Source organism: Bos grunniens, chromosome 2 (genome assembly GCF_055505025.1).
Source record: "Bos grunniens cultivar Pamir isolate PY7600 chromosome 2, Bosgru_T2T1.0, whole genome shotgun sequence".
NCBI classification, from domain to species: Eukaryota; Metazoa; Chordata; class Mammalia; order Artiodactyla; family Bovidae; genus Bos; species Bos grunniens.
In genome coordinates, this window is record NC_141166.1 from 81,841,775 (window position 1) to 81,864,435 (window position 22,661).

The window sequence follows — 22,661 nt, forward strand, 5'->3', positions numbered from 1 at the left end:
TGTAGATAATCTGAGGTTATGGAAAAGTACTTAAGAAAGGGTATTCTTAAGGTCATCTGTTAAGAGAGTATTGCCATTGTCTAGAAACAAGTTCAAGATGACAGGTAAAGCAGTGGGGACAAAAATGGAAACTCTGTTCTAAATGATGTAATGTAAGAGTTAGGAGTTGCTGACTAAATGGTTGAAAGGCTCAAATATGCCTCCAAGTAAATAGCCTCAGAAATTGATTAAATGGTGTCTCAAAACAAAGATAGGATATAGAGATGGGAAACAAAGAAAAGATATTGTGTATGTGAATGTAGATTTGCATACGAGCCTGGTCATGGGGACAGTGGAATAATAATAGTAAAGAGTAATCAGTATTTTTATAGTGCTCTGCAGCTCAAAAAGCAGTTCCATCCCTGGCATTTTTATTTCTTCATTCATTTATGTATTCAACATATATCACTGGGCTTCTACTATGTTCTAGGAATTGAGGATACGATAGTAAGTAAAACAAAGCAGAATTCCTTGCCAACATGGAGTTTATGTTACAGTAGAGGATAGAAACAGAAATAAGTAAGTTAATGGTAAAATGTATTAGAAGATAAACTCTATGGGAAAAAAGTAAAACAGGAATGGGGATTTGTGTTAGAGACTGTGAAGACTGATATAGAACCTTGATATAGAAGACTGATATAGAATCAGGTAGTCAGAATATGTCACAGAGAATGTAAAGGCTTATGGACGACCCAGAGGATGGTATGGGGAGGGAGGAGGGAGGAGGGTTCAGGATGGGGAACACATGTATATCTGTGGCGGATTCATTTTGATATTTGGCAAAACTAATACAATTATGTAAAGTTTAAAAATAAAATAAAATAAAAAAAAAGATCAGAGTGACATACACTTGAATAAAAGCCCATGTGTCAAGAACCTGTGGCAGTATTTCATTGTATATATATGTAGCACATCGTCTTTATCCATTCCTCCATCAATGGACATTTAGGTTGCTTCTATGTCCCAGTACTGCTGTGAACATAGGAATGCATGTATTTTCTTGAATTATCCTTTTGTCTGAATATATGCCCAGGAGTGGACTGCTGGATCATATGTAGCTCTATTTTTAGTTTTCTTTAAGGAACCTCCTTACTGTTCTCCACTGTGACTGCATCAATTTACATTCCCATCAACAATGTAGTGGGGGGGTTCCCTTTTCTCCACTCTTGTCTCCAATATGTATATAATGGAATATTGCCTGCGTGCATGCTCACTCACTCAGTCAGGTCTGATTCTGTAACCCTATGGACTGTAACCCTTTAGGTTCCTCTGTCTATGGGACTCTGCAGGCAAGAATTTTGGAGTGGGTTACCATTTCCTCCACCAGGAGACCTTCCTGAACCAGGGGCTGTACCCATATCTCCTGCATCTCCTGCATTGGCAGGCAGATTGTTTCCCATTGAGCCACCTGGGAAACCCTCAAATGGGATATTACTCAGGCATAACAAAGAATGAAATAACATCATTTTTAGAAACAGGGATGGACCTAGAGATGATTACACTAAGCAAAGTAAGTAAGACCAGGAAAGACAAATATATGATATTGCTTACATGTCAAATCTAAAAAAAAAAAAAAAAGGTATATATAAACAGACTTATTTACAAAACAGAAATAGAGTTGTAGAGGTAGAAAATAAACTTAAGGTTACAGTCAGGGAAAAGTGTGGTGAGAGGGATAAATTGGGAGATTGGGTTTGGCATATTCTCACTCAGTTCAGTTCAGTTCAGTTCAGTCGCTCAGTCGTGTCCGACTCTTTGTGACCCCATGAATCGCAGCACACCAGGCCTCCCTGTCCATCACCAACTCCCGGAGTTCACTCAGACTCACATCCATCGAGTCAGTGATGCCATCCAGCCATCTCATCTTCTGGCGTCCCCTTCTCCTCCTGCCCCCAATCCCTCCCAGCATCAGAGTCTTTTCCAATGAGTCAACTCCTCGCACGAGGTGGCCAAAGCACTGGAGTTTCAGCTTCAGCATTATACCCTCCAAAGAAATCCCAGGGCTGATCTCCTTCAGAATGGACTGGTTGGATAGATAACTAATAAAGACCTAGTGTATAGCACAAAGAACTCAGTATTCTGTAATGACCTATATGGGAAAATAATATAAAAGAGTGGATATATGTTTATGCATAACTGATTCACTATGCTGTATACCTGAAACTAACACAACACTGTAAATCAACTATACTCCAAGAAAAATCAATTTGATAAAAGAACTTGTGGCAAGAGAGAACCCAGCTAATTTAAAGAACAATAAGAAACTCTGAGTGGCTGGAGAAAAATCAAAAAGCAGAAGAATTGAGGTCAGGGAATCAATAAATATGGGGTTGAGGGTGGCAGGTGAAGGCTTTGCGTTTTACAAAAAAAATAAGATGGGAAACCACTGGAATATTCTGAGTAGAGAGACACAGTCTAAGTGACTTTCTTTCTAAAGGATCACTCTGGCTACTGTGTTGAAATAGAATACAGTGAAGTGAAGGTAGAAGCAGAGAGGTCAACTAGGATATTATTGCAATAATGTGGGTGAAAGGGGATAGCTGTGTGGATAAATGTGTTGGTGAAATGGAGTTTCAAGATGATTTGATGAGGAAACTGAAGTTGAATGTCTTTTCACCATCTTGTTAAATGTCAGGATCTTAAATTCAGATCTCTGACCCCAAACGTATAACTTTTCAACTTTTTTTTTTTTGTATTATACTGACTATGAGGTGCTTGGGAGACATCCAAGAATAAATATGCAATAGGCAGTGACAACTCGAAGTCTGAAATTCAAGAGAAAGTTCAAAACTGAAGATACAGAAAAGAACTGGAGCTGTATGAAAACACTGAAAAGCGTAAGAATAGATTTAGATGAAATTAAAGACAGGTGCGGGAAGAGAGAAAGACAGACAGGAAGAGAAAGTCAACAAAGTAAGAGTAGGTCAGGGACTTCCCAGGTGGTCCAGTGGCTAAGACTCCAAGTTCCCAATGTAGGGCGGTGAGGTTCCATCACTGACCAGGAACTAGATCCCACATGTAGCAACTAAGAGTCTGCTGTGCTGTGCCAAATCATTCAATCCTGTCCAACTCTTTGTGACTCCATGGACTGCAGCCCACATGCCATAGCTAAGACCTTGCGCAGGCAAGTAAATAAATAAATGATATTTTTAAAAAAAGAGCAGGTCAGGCAAGGAGATAGAAAGTTTAGCCAGAGATACAAGAGACGGACAAGGGGGAAAGGGATGCATTAAAATCATGGAAAATTTTAAGAATGGATTAACAAAGGGGTTTACCAATGACCAAGCACAAGTAGGATAAATTATAAGATGGAGCATACTTGAAGGTCAAGGGATACATGTCACTGAAGGGAGAGAGACTGCAGGTTCCAAAATGATAGGAAAGTGCAGCAGCTCCTAAGAACTCAAAGGACTTTGATGCAAACCTAACCAACAGTGGGAGCATCTGCTCTGAGAAAGAAAGGACAGAAAAATGAGAGAGATAAAGCATTAGCTGGTAGAGAAGAAGGTTAAGGTATTCCTACCTGGTTGTGTTTTCTCAAAAAACTGAAAAGCAGGATTCACTTTTGGAATTTAAAGAAAGTAGAATTGGAAAGAGTGGTAAAGATTCAGAATGCATAGAAAAATGAAAAGTGAGTCAACTAGAAATCTGTGAAAGGATGTCTTTCTAACAGCAATGGGAATCCAATTAAATTGGAAAGTATATATTTGACAGTTAATTTGTTTTGTATGAGTGTCCAAATGTTCACCTGCATTGAGCCATAGATACAAATAATTTCTTGGGAAAATGCCATAAGAAAGACCCTAGGGAAAATACGTAAACCACTCTTCCTCAATACATATGCAGACGTACTGATAGAGAAGAAAGAAGAAAGTGAAGTCCTCAGTCATGTCTGACTCTTTGAGACCCTATGGACTGTAGATTTTCCAGGCAAGAATACTGGAGTGGGTTGCCATTTCCTTCTCCCTGACCCAGGAATTGAACCTGGGTCTCCTGCATTGCAGGCAAACTCTACTGTCTGAGCCACCAGAAAAGCCCCAGATGTACTGACACATAGACACATATACAAAATCATCATGATGCAAACTTTTTTTTTTTTAAGTATGATATACTTATGGGAGTTTACCTAATGAGCCTACATTATCAGCTTGCTCAGCAAGCTCCAACCTTTAAAGGGAGTTTGCATTGTTGCAATTTTGAGGACAGTTTTATATTATCCCTCTAGGAAACAGCAGTTAAGAATAACTTGTTACAACCCACCTATTTATTCTTCTACTACATATTCCATTTCAAGGTCAGTTTTTAAAGCATTGATTATTGGATTCAAATAAATGAATTTCTACCATTTTAAGGTACTTATTTTAAAATACATACACTGGATTGATTTCTTTGAATCAGAAGCTAAATATGTTATGTCTATGTGCATTTTCCATTTATCCTTTTTAATGCTTCATGTTACACTTCTGAGATAGCCAAACTAATCTTATTTTACATGTCTTCCTATTGTATGAAATGTAATATTATACACTGTAATTAAAACAAGAAGCTTATGAGAATGTGCAGGCAGTTTTTCTAGCATTCATAAGGAAGAAGATCAAAGCTAATACTGCGATTCTTCATAATAATAGACTCTTGCAGTCAAAAGACATGAAAAGATTAGGACAACCATAGCCTATGGAGTTTACTGAGTTTGGATTCATCCTGGCATGAGGAAATCTTGGTGTAATAATCCTGTTACACTTATATTAATACATCTAATTACTTGTCTTAATAAACATGTATACTAATACTTTTGGAGTTTGGATGTCAATGGCCTTAGCTAAAAGATTTTATATACATGAGTTGGCCTATATTAGTTAATTTATATTTTCTCATTTTACAATAATGAGAAATTGCTACTCAGAAACCATACAGGTCAAATACTAAAACTGATATCTGTCAATAGGGGTCAATTGTGTAGTCTCTACTAAGTCCTTGAGTATTTTATTATAATTAAGTTATAATACTGTCATTGAATTTCCCTTAAAAGTTGATTTGCTACTTCAATACTAATCAGAATGTTAACTTACCAACAAATTGTGTCCTGAGTACATGATAGGGCATCATATGGGAACATTTGAAGGACATATACATGATGAGCTATGGTAGCTAATTACAACTTAAATGTAAAGGAGGGATAATACCCACTCAACAGCCAAATTACTGAGAAGTCTGATACTAAACCTAGTTAAGTTAAGGAAGAAACAGATACAGCCTCTTGAACAAATTGAGTATGAGGAAAATGCTCTGAGTTAGGTTTTCAAACTTAGTTAACATGAAAAATATTTACTTATTATATCTATATGTGTGTGTGTGTGTGCTCCATTGTGTCCAACTTTTTGCAACTCCATGGACTGTAGCCTACCACACTCCTCTGTCCATGGGATTTCCCAGGCAAGAATATTGGAGTACTATATCTTATATCTATATCTCATCGCTAACTTAAACATAATTATTAAAAGAAAATATGGTTATATATTGTTCATGTAATAGGTAATGAATTCATTATCAGAAAAGAATTCTTATAGAGACCTACATAATACATTGCCTGTTCAACTTCAAAGTTTGATAAAGCTCATGTAAAATTAGCTATCAGGAATCAGGAAACACCATGATTCTTTTTCCTTTATATTTATCTACTCCAGAAAAATATGCAAATGTAAATGAAGAATATCATCAGAATCCATTTATTTTTCATAAGATATTGAAAAGACTTCTTCTCCAATGTTTTTTCCTACCATCCTTTCACCATTCAGCATATACTTTAAGCTCTCCATACTGTTCTATTCACTTTCCTTAGATACATCATTGTATGTATTTTTGTATTTACTTTATCTGCTTATTTATTTGATTGGAATGGCTTTTCTCTGTAACAAAACTAGTACTGCTGACAAAGGTCCATCTAGTCAAAGCTATGGTTTTTCTAGCTGTCATGTATGGATTTGAGAGTTGGACCATAAAGAAGGCTGAGCTCTGAAGAATTGATGCTTTTGAACTGTTATGCTGGAGAAAACTCTTGAGAGTCCTTTGGACAGCAAAGAGATCAAACTAGTCAATCTTAAAGGAAATCAACCCTGAATATTCATGGAAGGACTGATACTGAAGCTGAAGCTCCAATACTTTGGCCATTTGATGTGAACAGCTGACTTATTGGAAAAGACCCTGATGGGGGGAAAGATTAAGGGTAGGAGGAGAAGGGGGTGAGATGGTTGGATGGCATCATTGACTCAATGTACATGAGTCTGAGCAAACTCCAGAGATAGTGAAAGGACAGGGAAGCCAGGCACGCCGCAGTCTATGGGGTTGCAAAGAGTAGGACGCAACTGAGTGACTGAACAACAACAACAATTGCTCTAGAGTCCAAAGACATTTTACCTCCTTTAATTGAAACTTTCACAACAAACTTTTTCTTCCTTCATCACTGATTCCATAATGCTCCACTCAAACCTCCCAAAAGATCTTATGGTATTTCAAATTAGTACAGTAGTTACCGGGTGCTGAGCTTCTGGACGGCAGAAGGCTCTGTCTTAGACTTCACATTTGATATAACAAGGAGTTTTCAATGGAAAAAAGTCAATTTTTCTATAAAGAATTATACATTACTTTTGGAAAGAGAGGGGAAATAGAAAAACCAAAGCAATACTGGTGTTTTTTGTTTTATTACCAGAATGATAAATAGCTTTATTTAGTTAATCACCAAAATAAAGCTAAGCTTTCCCATGCTTAAAATAAAATACTCTGAATAGCAAAGATTATACTATATAAAACTAAAGCATCCATGAAAACTAAAACTCAAATTTGAGAGAGATTCAATGTTATCCTCCAGAGTCTCTTAGAGACTATACTGAAAATTACACTTTTACAATAGCTGGCTATACAAATGTAACTTAGCCAAATGCGTTAACAATAGTTTTTTTAAATGATAATTCCTTTAGGAATATAATTATTGTAAGTGTAAGACAAAGTGAAACAGCACTTTAAGTCCTTGCTTGAAAAGAATACAAAAATAATTTGGATTATGCACACTTAGAGAGGAAGGGAAGGTAGATCCCAAAGGGTCAAAATTTGTAGTTTCATTTTGGCAAGGAAATATATCTCCTTCACGAAATTTGTGGTTGATTGAAATATAAACCCTACTATATGTGGAAAATTCTGAAAGAGATGGGAATACCAGACCACCTGACCTGCCTCTTGAGAAACCTATATGCAGGTCAGGAAGCGACAGTTAGAACTGGACATGGAACAACAGACTGGTTCCAAATAGGAAAAGGAGTACGTCAAGGCTGTATATTGTCACCCTGCTTGTTTAACTTCTATGCAGAGTACATCATGAGAAACGCTGGGCTGGAGGAAGCACAAGCTGGAATCAAGACTGCCAAGAGAAATATCAATAACCTCAGATATGCAGATGATACCATCCTTATGGCAGAAAGTGAAGAGGAACTAAAAAGCCTCTTGATGAAAGTGCAAGAGGAGAGTGAAAAAGTTGGCTTACAGCTCAACATTCAGAAAATGAAGATCATGGCATGCGGTCCCATCATTTCATGGGAAATAGATGGGGAAACAGTGTCAGACTTTATTTTTCTGGGCTCCAAAATCACTGCAGATGGTGACTGCAGCCATGAAATTAAAAGATGCTTACTCCTTGGAAGGAAAGTTATGACCAACCTACATAGCATATTCAAAAGCAGAGACATTACTTTGCCAACAAAAGTCCGTCTAGTCAAGGCTCTCGTTTTTCCAGCGGTCATGTATGTATGTGAGAGTTGGACTGTGAAGAAAGCTGAGCACCGAAGAACTGATGCTTTTGAACTGTGGTGTTGGAGAAGACTCTCGAGAGTCCCTTGGACTGCAAGGAGATCCTACCAGTCCATCCTAAAGGAGATCAGCCCTGGGTGATCTTTGGAAGGACTGATGCTAAAGCTAAAACTCCAATACTTTGGCCACCTCATGTGAAGAGTTGACTCATTGGAAAAGACTATGATGCTGGGAGGGATTGGGGGCAGGAGGAAAAGGGGACAACAGAGGATGAGATGGCTGGATGGCATCACCAACTCGATGGACATGAGTTTGGGTGAACTCCAGGAGTTGGTGATGGACAGGGAGGCTGGCGTGCTGCAGTTCATGGGATCGCAAAGAGTTGGACACAGCTAAGTGACTGAACGGAACTGAAGTGATACACAATAAAATTATAATTCATTGTTTCATTTATCGATGCTAAGTCCATCCTTAAAAATCTGCCCAGGAGGAGAAGCCGGCTGGACGGCGCGTGCGGGAGTGGGGTCAGAATACGGTAGGAACCTGAAACGTCTTGAAGTTGTCTGAAGAGTCTTCAATCACTATGTCAAGCGACACAGATATTTCTCTTTCTTCATATGATGAAGATCAGGGATCTAAACTTATCCGAAAAGCTAGAGAGGCACCATTTGTCCCCATTGGAATGGCAGGTTTGCAGCAATTGTTGCATATGGATTATATAGATTGAAGAGCAGAGGACATACTAAAATGTCTGTTCACCTGATCCACATGCGTGTGGCAGCCCAAGGCTTTGTTGTGGGAGCAATGACTCTTGGTATGGGCTATTCCCTGTATCAAGAATTCTGGGGGAAACCTAAACCTTAGAAGAGGAGATGCTGTCTTGGTCGTCTTGGTGGTGCTTGCTTTAGTTAGACATCTCATATTGAGGTTATATGTTTATGCTGAAAATAAATTGTTTGGGTCAGACAAGAACATGGTAATTTGAAAATTGGCCTCCTTTCTTGCAGGCTTGATTTGCCTGGTGACCAAGTTACTGGTGACTAGTTCACTAGCTAGGTCATTCAGGGGAGTCAGACCAGCACAAAAGAAACATGTCACTTTTAAATACACTTGATAGTGGTACCTGTCCACCTTCTTAAACTCTTCTGTTGAAATTAGTTCTAAAGAAGACAACATGCCAATCCTGAAAATGCTCCCAGTTGCTGCAGAATACCATATGCTTTTGATGTAATGTAGGAATCCTATTTACCCCAGTTAATGTAACTTTCTGACGGCCTTGTGGACTGAGTACTGTTTTAAGGGCTGGTTGGCTCTTGAGGAACCCTTTCAGAACAGTGCATGGAATACAACATTATAAACCTCCCTGCAAGTCTGTGTGTGTTTTTAAACCAAAACTAAAAAGCTGGTAACAGAGCCACTTTGAAGTAGTATTTATTTTAGAATCATAAACATGAGAGTAACTTAACTTGTGGATCCCTTTTAGCTCTTTAGTAATTGCAGAATTATATTTTGCTGCTGTTATATTAGAATAATTTTAAATTATTTTGAAACATGTATTTTAAGTGCTAATGCAAAGGTAAATGAAAAACACTTTTTAAATGTGTGCAGTATGTTTATTTTCTCCAAAAGTATCATCAACTAAATAAAATCCCTACAATGGAAGTCATTGATGAGCAAGCTGGTTTGGTCAGACATTATACAAACTTTGGTATATCACAGAATGCTTTGTTGTACTTGTGAATTCTCGTCTAACCTGAATTTACATTCCATGGTGATAACATGGTAAATGTAGTATTATTAAAGTAAATGAACACATCAAAAAAAAAAAAAAAATCTGCCCAGGCCTGTATCAGAGAGTCAGATAGTAATGAAGAGTATCCATATTTCAACAATGATAACATGGTTTTTAACTAATAACTTTCATTGTTTGTTGGGTCATTACTGATAATTTAATTTCTTTTTCTAAATACATATTTCCTCACACACATCATGTATGTAAGAATATCATGTTCTTATATAAATGTATCATTTTTCACACAGCCCAACTTGGAGCTCTGTTATCCCTGAAGATAAAACTCTTTAAGAGAGACTAATCAAATTCTTGAATAACAGCCCAGTGGTAGACTGAATAAAGATACCCCAAACATGTTCACATCCTAATTTCTAGAACCTCTTAATGTGTCACCTTACTTTGTAAGGTGACAATGCAAGGTGACATGTGACAGATGTGATTAAGGAATCTTGAGGTGGGGAGACTATCCTGAATTATCCAGGTGAACTCAATGTAACAACAAGAGTACTTATAAGGGTCAAATCAGGAGAGGATGGGACCACAGAAGCAGATGCTGGAGGGACCTGTGTGTGTTTGCATGCTAAGACACCTCAGTCGTGTCCGACTCTTTGCTACCCTGTGGACTGTAGCCCGCCAAGCTCCTCTGTCCATAGGATTCCCCAGGCAAGAAATAATACTGGAATGGGCTGCCATGCCCTGAGGAAGCAGTTATGAGCCAAGGAATATGGGCAGCGCTACAATCTGGAAAAAGCAAGGAAGTGTATTCTCACCTAAAGCTTCCAAAATGACTCAGTCCTGTGGACACTATTGAGAGCTTTGACTTCAAGAACTGTAAGATAATAAACTTGTGTTGTTGTAAAGCCATTAAGTTTTGTGGCAATCTGTTACAACAGCAATAGGAAACTAGTATCAGACCCCAGTTCACCTCATGGTCCAGATATTAGTTATGTTGCTGCTGCTACCGCTAAGTCGCTTCAGTCGTGTCTGACTCTGTGCGACCCCAGAGACGGCAGCCCACCAGGCTCCCCCATCCCTGGGATTCTCCAGGCAAGAACACTGGAGTGGGTTGCCATTTCCTTCTCTAATGCATGAAAGTGAAAAGTGAAAGTGAAGTCGCTCAGTCACGTCTGACTCCCAGCGGCCATGGACTTCAGCCTACCAGGCTCCTCCATCCATGGGACTTTCCAGGCAAGAGTACTGGAGTGGGGTGCCATTTCTTTCTCCAATTACTTATGTAAACCTGTTTAAATTAGTATGAAACAAACAAACCACCAGCTATTTTACCATTATTTTAAAGGCTGTTTCTCCTAACGTGCTTTCTGTTAGTTTCAACACTACTTAAATAAAACACATTTTTTTTCTTAATGTCAAATGACAGTCAAAATAAATCTGCACAGGACTAAGGCTAGTAATAATTACTAGAAGTATATGACAAGATTTTATAAAAATCACTATAAATGCTCACATAAATGATATACCTGATTGGGAAATATATGAACTGGGGAGCGTGGTGTGCATGGGTGTACATACAGGTTTTTATTCTCATTAGATGAGAAAGTACAAAAATGTAATATCCTTCTAGTATGAGAAAATTGTACTTAATTGTATATTTATATGCTATCTATTGGCTACTAAATTAGTAATCATTCTATGCCTTATTAAGCACCAAGTGCTTTTGGTGCTGCAAATGGCAATTCATACTTACAAGGCCATCTTATATAAAATCAAGACAAAATTGAAAATTTTAAGAAGTACATTATCCCCAGGAAGAAGCTTTGCTCATTTATCATTTCGATCATAATGAACAATAAGAAGTATCTCTGTAAACATTTCAAATTAAATTTGACATTTAATTTTCAAAGAGAAAGGTTTTTTTTTTTTTTTTGATCATTTAACATTGGTTGCCTCCTCATTTTTTTCAGGCAGTGATATGGAAAATTGTAAAGCACTTCAGTATAGACTCATTTGGAACTGCTTCTTTACCAAGAAAAAGCAAAAAGTACCCAGAGTAAAAACCTTGTTCTTTATTTAGCAAGAGGCATAGGATATGTTTTTCAGTTGAAAAAAACTGGTACATTCAACATGGTTGAGTCAAGTTTTTATTATCATTAGACTAACACTTTGCAGTTCAGAGTTCTTTTCTGAAATTTCAATAGAAATGCTCTATTTCCTTTTTACCTTCCTTTTCTCAAAAGCCTACTGAAATGAATCTGCAGAGTTATTTCATGTACTATATTTTTAAGGAATGAAACAGTTTTGACAGTTCTCCTTCATAATTGCAAAAGAAAAAAAAAAACACCTAAATTATTGACATTTCCCTGCAAGTTCTATTCTCTGAATCCTGTATGATTCTCATCCAATCTCCCAGGGGGTACCAAAATTCACATATTTTTTCTCATCTCTAGGCTTAGTGAGATATGAAGCAGATGGTTAGGCTTTGGCTCTTTCGGGGATGATGCAATATCTCCTATTCCTTATGTGTGTTTTTTTTTTTTTTTTTTAACTATTAAGGGCTCTTCAAAGACTACAATTTTATCTCTCTCAAATCCATATTTTGACTTTTACATGTATTTTTCAATAAAAAAAATTCTTGTTCTCTATTTTAAAAGACTTTAAACTTATTGATTTAATTAATATCCATTTACCAAAAGAGACCCTGAGAACATAATGATGGAGACAACAGTAGTTCTACCCACACATTGCTGACAGGGTAGACGAAAATAGATATTTACAATAATGTGTGGTAGGTGCTAATACAGTTGTAACTAGAATGTTGAAAGAGCAGTTCCTGATATGGGCAACTGGGGTCAGGGGCTAAGATGAGGAGTGGACATGCAGAAGACATTTTTAGTTGCCTACCTGATAGTTACCTTTCCCATGTGTGAAAATCCCACTTCCTACTATTAAGACAGGGAAGGCCACATGTTTGCATTCCCAGTCATTCTTGTAGCTAGGATATGGACATGGGCCCCATTGTTGGCTAATGAAACTAAGGAATCAAGTGTGCTTATATTACTACAAATAGACTTGAAGGAAGAGCTCTCCTGCATTGCTTTAGGTTGTGAGCATTTGAAATCTCGAATAGCCACAGCCATTTTGAAAGAATGAGGATATTTAAGACTGAAGGCCAACATACTGAGAATGGCAAAGTGGAAAGACACACCCTACTTGCATTTCCAGTCACATCATTGGCCTACCCTGAAGTGTGAAGTGAAGTGAAAGTTGCTCAGTAGTGTCCGACTCTTTGTGATCCCATGGACTGTAGCCCTCCAGGTTCTTCTATCCATGGGATTTCCCAAGCAAGAATACTGGAATGGGTTGCTGTTTTCTTCTCCAGGTCTACCCCGAGGTGCCCCCGTACCCCAGTCTGCTAGTCTGTAGACATTTTGTTATGTTATACAATTAATATCACTAATTACTTAGCCATGGAATACTTGGCTTCTGTGGTAGCTCAGGCAGTAAAGAATCTGCCTGCAGTACAGGAGATTGGGGTTCAATCCTTGGGTCAGGAAGATCCCCTGGAGAAGGGAATGACAACCCACTGCAGTATTCTTCCCAGGAGAATTTCATGGATAGAGGAACCTGGTGGGTTACAGTCCATAGGGTTGTGAAGGAGTTGGATATGACTGAGCAACTAACACACACACATACTGGGTAATTTCACTACAATTCAGAAAGAACTGATACAAATACGAGGGAAATTTTCCAGAAAAGGTAATTTTTAATCATTTTAATAAATGAATATGAAATCACCAAACTGCCAAGAAGGAGAATGTCATTCCAAACAAAGGAAAGATCACATAGGGAAATACTGAACATCAACATAATACCAAGTGACTAATAGAGCTGGAGTTTAGTTTATGTGTCAAAAATAGTCTAGAAAATAGACTGAATGTTTACAGTTTGATTTAAATATAGTCAACATTTTAATATGCTTTTCACAACCATTTAGTATGACCTCTTACTGTGTTAAGTTGCTAGATTTTGAAAACACTTCTTTTATGGAAGATAATAAAACAATACTATAAGTGATAATAGTTACTGAATGTGCACTATGTGCCACATGCTAAATTAAACTTTGTGTATTTCTCTTAATACTCATGGAAAATCTACTGTTTGCATCTTGCATATCAGATATGAGGCTATGTGGAAAGCTAAATGACTAATATCATCCAACCAGAAAGTGGGCACAGTCAAGACCAAAAACACTCATCTACTGACACAAAGCCTGCTCTCATAACCACTAGAGGAATTGCTTTGTTTTTCAATTTAGGGATCCCTGGCATTTTGAGAACAATAATTTTTTATTGGGAGTATATTTATCACTATTGACCTCTAGGCATTAAATGCTAGCAGTGCCTTTAGTCATCTTAACAACTCACCAAGACATGCCACATATAAATGTGCATTTGATACAGATGTTGGACTAAAGAAACCTACTTGCAAATCATATAAGCAGTTATTTTGTTCATATTACTTTAGGTTACTGAGACTCTGCTCCAACCTTATACTTCCAAAACAGGTCTCAATGTTTTCTTCTCAAATCTTTCCCACCTGTTGGATGCGAACTAAAATTCTGTGTGTTTGAGTCTCAGATCTATACAGGTAGCAACTGTCCCTGGAAGAAGTGAAACTTTCCTCATCATTTATTTACAACATTGTGAATTAAAGATAAAAGAAAGATATTTGTGGAAATGGGAGCAATCATGAAAGTATACTGCTGATGAAAATATTTAATATTAACACAAAGGAGATTGGAAGCACCATAGGCAAACATCCTTTATGACACTGTGAAGAACTTCCTACCCTAGAATTCTCTAGAATCAAAGGCATGGAGTAAATAAATTTTCCAGCTCCTTCCATTTTACCTTCACAATCAAACAAACATTTAAAAAGTGTGAAAGTCTTCCAAGTAGAAAAACAAAAAGGATGGTGAGATAGTGGTTTTCATAGAATAGTTATCATTTTGTAGATATAAAATCTAAACCCCAAACTATCAAGTGAGAAGAGTGTCTTTATTAGTTAATATGATAGAGGACAGATGTCTTAGCTAGGTGGGCTTGTGTTATTTGGATAATTGTGAAATATGAATAAAAGTTCAATGGGTGTCATAAACATCACTATAAGTAACACAGATAGTTAAGTACTTCTCTACAGAAGACACATGTCATGAGAATTTAAATTAATCCTCATGAAAGTAATTATTACTATATCAAAGAAAAGGTCTAATGGAACATTTTATGTTGATAAAACTTAGAAAAGGTAGCCAAGGGAGCCTAAGTGAATATAAATTAAGCTGCATAATGTTTTCAGGAAGAAATATAAATGCACACATTTTTCTAACACCAGTGCTTGTGCTTTCTTTCTACAATTAAGAAATCTGCAAAATTAAATAACAAAATATATATTAAGTCATTTTAGATTATCTATTAGAGTGTTCTTATTTCAAATAGTTTAAGTTTTGGTGATATTTTAACTGTACTTTAATTAAAATGTAAGAAAATGGAGGATAATAAAAATCAGATCTGAAATTTGTCACCTGTAGGAAATAACCACTATTGTATTTTAAATATTTCTGTAGACTTTTGCATATAGAAAAAAATACATATAAATTGTTGGGATTATTTTAAGTACTTAATATATTTCTCTGTGCCTTGCCCTTTTTTATTCAAAATATTCTGTGATAAGCTTCATATTAGTAATTCTAATTCCATTTAGTGAATATAATAAGGACATGGCAGACTATATATAAATTTTCCATAGTTTTTTAAGTTTTAAAAATTGGGAACTTCTCTTTATTGCCAAATTCAGATTTAAATTGAAGAAAGTAGGGAAAACCACTAGACCGTTCAGGTATGACCTAAATCAAATCCCTTATGATTATACAGTAGAAGTGAGAAATAGATTTAAGGGACTAGATCTGATAGACAGAGTGCCTGATGAACTATGGAATGAGGTTCGTGACATTGTATAGGAGACAGGGATCAAGACCATCCCCATGGAAAAGAAATGCAAAAAAGTAAAATGGCTGTATGGGGAGGCCTTACAAAGAGCTGTGAAAAGAAGAGAAGTGAAAAGCAAAGGAGAAAGGAAACATATAAACATCTGAATGCAGAGTTCCAAAGGATAGCAAAAAGAGATAAGAAAGCCTTCTTCAGCGATCAATGCAAAGAAATAGAGGAAAACAACACAATGGGAAAGACTAGAGATCTCTTCAAGAAAATCAGAGATACCAAAGGAACATTTCATGCAAAGATGGGCTTGATAAAGGACAGATAAAGGACCTAACAGAAGCAGAAGATATTAAGAAGAGATGGCAAGAATAAACAGAAGAAATGTACAAAAAAGATCTTCACGACCCAGATAATCATGATGGTGTGATCACTGACCTAGAGCCAGACACCCTGGAATGTGAAGTCAAATGGGCCTTAGAAAGCATCACTACGAACAAAGCTAGTGGAGGTGATAGAATTCCAGTTGAACTATTCCAAATCCTGAAAGATGATGCTGTGAAAGTGCTGCACTCAATATGCCAGCAAATTTGGAAAACTCAGCAGTGGCCACAGGACTGGAAAAGGTCAGTTTTCATTCCAATCCCAAAGAAAAGCAATGCCAAAGAATGCTCAAACTACCGCACAATTGTACTCATCTCACATGCTAGTAAAGTAATGCTCAAATTCTCCAAGCCAGGCTTCAGCAATAGGTGAACTGTGAACTTCCTGATGTTCAAGCTGGTTTTAGAAAAGGCAGAGGAACCAGATATCAAATTGCTAACATCTGCTGGATCATGGAGAAAGCAAGAGAGGTCCAGAAAAACATCTATTTCTGCTTTATTGACTATGCCAAAGCCTTTGACTGTGTGGATCACAATAAACTGTGGAAAATTCTGAAACAGATGGGAATACCAGACCACCTGATCTGCCTCTTGAGAAATGTGTATGCAGGTCAGGAAGCAACAGTTAGAACTGGACATGGAACAACAGACTGGTTCCAAATAGGAAAAGGAGTATGTCAAGGCTGTATATGGTCACCCTGCTTATTTAACTTATATGCAGAGTACATCATGAGAAACGCTGGACTGGAAGAAACACAAGCTGGAATCAAGATTGCTGGGAGAAATATCAATAACCTCAGATATGCAGATGACACCACCCTTATGGCAGAAAGTGAAGAGGAACTCAAAAGCTTCTTGATGAAAGTGAAAGGGGAGAGTGAAAAAGTTGGCTTAAAGCTCAATATTCAGAAAACGAAGATCATGGCATCTTGTCCCACCACTTCATGGGAAATAGATGGAGAAACAGTGGAAACAGTGTCAGACTTTATTTTTCTGGGCTCCAAAATCACTGCAGATGTTAATTAAGCCATGAAATTAAAAGATGCTTACTCCTTGGAAGGAAAGTTATGACCAACCTAGATAGCATATTCAAAAGCAGAGACATTACTTTGCCAACAAAGGTTCGTCTAGTCAAGGCTATGGTTTTTCCTGTGGTCATGTATGGATATGAGAGTTGGACTGTGAAGAAGGCTGAGCACTGAAGAATTGATGCTTTGAACTGTGGTGTTGGAGAAGACTCTTGAGAGTCCCTTGGACTGCAAGGAGATCCAACCAGTCCATTCTAAAGGAGATCAGCCCTGGGATTTCTTTGGAAGGAATGATGCTAAAGCTGAAACTCCAGTACTTTGGCCACCTCATGCGAAGAGTTGACTCATTGGAAAGACTCTGATGCTGGGAGGGATTGGGGGCAGGAGGAGAAGGGGACGCCAGAGGATGAGATGGCTGGATGGCATCACTGACTCGATGGACGTGAGTCTCAGTGAACTCCAGGAGTTGGTGATGGACAGGGAGGCCTGACATGCTGCGATTCATGGGGTCACAGAGAGTCAGACACGACTGAGTGACTGATTTGATCTGAGCTGATCTTGATGTTCAAAAGTAGTACGTAAAATTAAAAGTTGCAATAAACCACTCTGTAGGTAATCTTTGGTTACCTGTTTTACTTTAAAAATGCAATTTAATGATTAAAAGTGAGATTTTGCAAAGCAATTATTTTTAGAGCTTTTGCTATACTTAAATAAGTATACTTATAGCTTTTGCTATACTTAAACAAGTTTCCCTCCAATATAATGTCAAAATGTAAACCCCAAACTTCTTTTTATCCCACATCCTAAGCTATACTTGTTAGTATTTTTCATCTGTTGGCGCAAGAGCTTATGTCATTTTAAATACTTGTGTTCCTATGACCCTCATTTTCTTCATATTTTCTGACTAATTTCAGGAACATATTAGTTAAGGAGACCCAGGGATGACAGGAAACTTGGAGAAACTTATGAGGCCTGAACATCCTGGTCCCCACCACCCAAATAATCCATGTGTTAGAAAATTAGGTTCAGTGTGACCTCATTCTGACGGTGTATTCTTAAAATGCATTTAAGTATCCTCTGTGAAGGCTACTCCAGAGCAGCCTTGAGGGAGAATTAACTACAACCAGTCACGTCCGAATCTTTACGACCCCATGGACTGACAGTCCATGGAATTCTCCATGACAGAATACTGGAGTGGGTAGCCTATCCCTTCTCCAGTGGATCTTCCCAACCCAGGAATCAAACAAGGGTTTCCTTCATTGCAGGTGGATTCCTTACCAACTGAGCTATGAGGGAAGCCCCTAACTACATGTGCAATAATTAAAGTTCCTTTGTTTAACAATCACTATGTTGAATAATCTTCCTCTCTTGCCTTTTTGATAACTGCTGCTGCTGCTGCTAAGTCGCTTCAGTCGTGTTCGACTTTGTGCGACCCCATAACTACAGGGCTGGAATTCAAGAGAGTTGATGTTAATAGAAGACCACCACCTTCAACAGAGGATGGAACTTGTATAGCCAATATTCAAGTATTGTTTGGGCATCAGTACTGATAGAGAACTAATGGAGTGTTCTTTCATTTAATACCTCAAAATTTATACTGCACCAAAATTAATGTATTTAAATTATAATCTAATTCAAAGAAGGGAAGCACAGCAAGTTCTGACATATCCTAAAGCTAGAATTTACTTTAATATTCATCATAGTTTCTTTAAAAATACACATATTCACCCATTGCTTAAAAATATATTTCTATATATGTAATTTATGTATAATTGCAATATATTATAAAAGTGTGCATAAGTATATTTTTATGTACAAAAGTAACATGAAAGTTCTGTCATCTTATCAGGAGAAAGGCGTCCTACTTTCTTCTTCAGTTACAGACAACTCAGGGTGCCAAAAAAATTAACCATTTCAACTTTTTAATTTGTAGGATTTGGATTTTCAGTCTTCTAATATGCATATTTATATTTTTTACCCTCAGAGCTTGGTAAGGTACGAAAACATTCCTAAAAATCTGAGGATCATAACAAAGATTCATGTTTTATTTCCATTAAGATATGCCAAATCTGGATATCACTTGTGAACTGAAATATCTTTACTTTTTGAGGAGTAAATAAATATATTTTAAAAGCCTACTGGCTTGTGGTCAAAGATCAATCTGGATCAATAACAGAAATATGTGTTCTATTAAAAAAAAAAGAAAAGATAATGAGCCTTCGAAATGTATTCATGAAACAAAATCCAAATATGTGATGCCCATAGGTACATCTTTTGAGAAATTATTAGCAGATGATTGGGGGAGTAAAAGTGTAAGCACGCATGAGAGAAAAATAAAATTTTAGGGATTCTGTGTTTTGATTGATATTATCTATGAATAGTCCTGATTTCTAAAAAGTTACAGTGACTATCTTTCACTATGATTAAATAACCTCTTTGAAGTACTCTAAATGTTTAAGCTACCTTAAAATGTACTTAGAAAAATATTAGTCATAATAAAGTTAACATTTAGACAATAAACACCCAAGAAAAAATATACACGTAATTGCCATTTCCTATTTCTGTTATATCTTTGAAATTTCCAAACTACTGTTGTATATTTAAAGAAGACTAATTAATTTCAATTCTTGTAATTTAAATCTTGGTATTTTAATATAATATCTCATTATGTTTTAATTATATACCTTACTAATTATTATTCATTATATACATTTATGCTCTTGTTTCCCAAGGATATTTAGTCATTTCTTTCATTTGAAACTATAAATGTAGTTATGTAAGTATCATTATGTATCTTAGACTTTATTCAATAAGTGCTTAATTATGAAGAAAAATTTGTTTTAAAAAACTTTACTGAGGAAAAACATTTATATCTCAATATTTAAATGGTAGCAGTGTTGTAATTCAATTTAAAAATCTGAAAGTTTTAAACATTTAAATAAAAGCAATTTTAATTTCTTCATTATCAGCTAGATTATTTAGTACATACTAGAGAGTGCAACCTAACTGTAAAATTTTACCCAACATAAAAAAATTCCAGAAGAAACTAAGGTGTAGAGAACAAACGTTAGGGAAATGGAGGTATCTCTAGAGATTGGAGGAAAGATTGAGCAGTTAGTACTTCCAAGGCATCAAGTCTCAGTGTCTGTGTGCTAAGTCATTTCAGTTGTATCCAACTATCTGTGACCCTATGGACGGTAGCCTCCAGACTTCTCTGTCCATGGGATTCTCTAGGCAAGAATACTGGAGTGAGTTGCCATGCCCTCCTCCAGGGGTCTTCCCAACCAAGGGATTGAACCTGCATCTTTTAAGTCTCCTTCATTGGCAGGACGGTTCTTTACCACGAGGGCCACCTGGGAGGTCCATCAGTCTCAGTATGCCTGCCAAAATCATGGCATCCTTTGAAGATGTTTCAAACTTCTACCTCTTTCTAAGTGGGCTCTTTATCAAATGATGGTATCTATTTTTACATACTCATTTTTTTCTACTCATATCTGATTGCACCAGTGTTAAGGACCTGATGCCAGACAGTCAATGAAGTGGTCTAATATAAAAATTCTGCCCAGTAAGGATGACAGTAAGCAACTTGAGCAATTTAGCATTCTTCCCTGTGGTTAATAAGGATAGATTTGGGATTAAGGGTAAAAGCATGACTCAGTTATTTGTTAATTGCATTACTTTGGTCTAGTCATTAAACTTTGTTCCATTTTAGTTCCCTAAAATGGGATTTGGAAAATATTAACTAGTGTATAAAATCTACGTCAAAAGGCTGAAAGGAATAATGTATATGAAGCACCTAATATTACCACCTGGCAAAAGTAAATAGCAACAATATGTTATCTATTATTATTATTGACACTGATACAGTAGTAGATACAGAATAATGCTTCTGCCCTCCAATTACTTTCTGTTCTCCACACTGAAAAGGCTATTTAGACATTCGTGTATTCCCATCAAACCTAATTTTACAATTGTTCCTGGATAATTATAAGGCTTCACTTCAAAAATGTGACCATGATTACTCTTCTTTTCATATGTACTTGAGTTAACTTGAGTGAGCAAAAATCTTAGGAAAAAGCATTTTAAGGATGAGATTTACCAAAAAAAAAAAAAAAAAAATTGCACTCCTCTTCCTATTTTGTTTCTAGCAGCAGTTTTTGTTCCTTTGCTTCTAATTTGAACATAGAAGTTGATTTGTGGATATTTAAAGTTTTTATTGGGCTTCCCATGTGGTGCCAGTGGTAAAAAACCCACCTCCCAAAGCGGGAGACATAAGAAATGGGGGTTTGATTCTTGGGTCAGGAAGATCCCCTGGAGGAGGGCGCAGCAACACACTCCAGAATTCTTGTCTGGAGAAGTCCATGGATAGAGGAAACTGGCAGGCTACAGTCCATGGGGTCGCAAAGAGTCAGACACAATTGAAGCAAATTAGCATGCACACAGTTTTTCTTAACATGCAGATATTTGAAGTAGATAAATTATAGTGAATTTTTGTGTTGAATGATTTAGTATTGTAATGGATGAATTACAAGTTAGAGATTTGTGGACTATGAAACAATAAGAAATGCAAATTAGTTCCCAAAAGTTTTGAACACCTGGTATTTTCTCTGTTGTTTTATGTCATATGTTCTCTACCTTCCACAAAGAGATTCGGGTTATATCCATGTTCAGTTCTGGATCATTCTCTCTTTTACTTAGTTGATCGTATTTTCAACAAACTCTTAAACATTTTGATAAAATTATTTTTGATGCATATGTAATATACTTTATTATATCTAAAGTAAATACTCAAGAATTCTACTCAATTTGATTTCAAATATTTCCTATAACTGCAAAGATTTAGAATAAGAGAACAAGGGAAAGAGAATGTATAACTTGAAGAGGTTTGGGCGTAGGGACACATGTTCAGAAATCTGTTTGAATGGCCTATCATAAACAGAATGAAAGTGATGCTACTTTTCACAATGGAAGGAAAATACTGAGCAGTCACATACAAGAAATACTAAAAGTCAAAATTCTAAGCCAAAAATCTGCATTTTACTTCACTAATATCTCATCTGTTTAAAATTATTTGGTGTTTTTGCTTAGTCACTCAGTCATGTCTGACTCCTTTGCAACCCCACAGAGTTTTTTGCAACCCTGCCAGACTCCTTTTCCATAGGATTCCCCAGAAACGATTACTGGAGTGGGTTGCCATTTCCTTCTCCAAAGAACCTTCCTGACCCAGGGATCAAAACCACTCTCCTGCACTGGCAGAGAGATCTTTATCACTGAGCCACCAGGGATAACATTATATTGTATGCTTATTTGATACAATACCATTATATTGTATGCTTAATTGATAAAAGGATATGGCAACCTACTCTAGTACTCTTGCCTGGAAAAGCCCATTGACTGAGGAGCCTGGTAGGCTACAGTCCATGGGGTCGCAAAGAGTTGGACACGACTGAGCGACTTCACTTCACTTATAAGTGCTGTTTCTCTGATGAAAATTTTGCAGCCTTGGAAATTTCCCATACCTAACCTGAGTATTTATGGAAGAAAACAGAATAAAAATACTGATTTTAATAACAGGAGTCACTTGTAGCTGACAAATCACTTGTAGCAGATACTTAAAATTTTGGTAGCCTGCGTTCTTTTCCTTCCCTCATTTCTGCAATTTCTAACCTTA

General features: G+C 36.8%; 1 protein-coding gene and 1 pseudogene across 1 annotated transcript in view; one reads left to right on the forward strand and one right to left on the reverse strand.

Moving 5' to 3' along the window:
• Positions 1 to 22,661, reverse strand: part of LRP1B (LDL receptor related protein 1B) — a 2,178,569-nt gene that overhangs the window by 1,798,578 nt on the left and 357,330 nt on the right. The gene's annotated exons all lie outside the window — the stretch shown is intronic.
• On the forward strand, positions 8,329 to 8,808 carry LOC147378276 (HIG1 domain family member 1A, mitochondrial pseudogene; annotated as a pseudogene).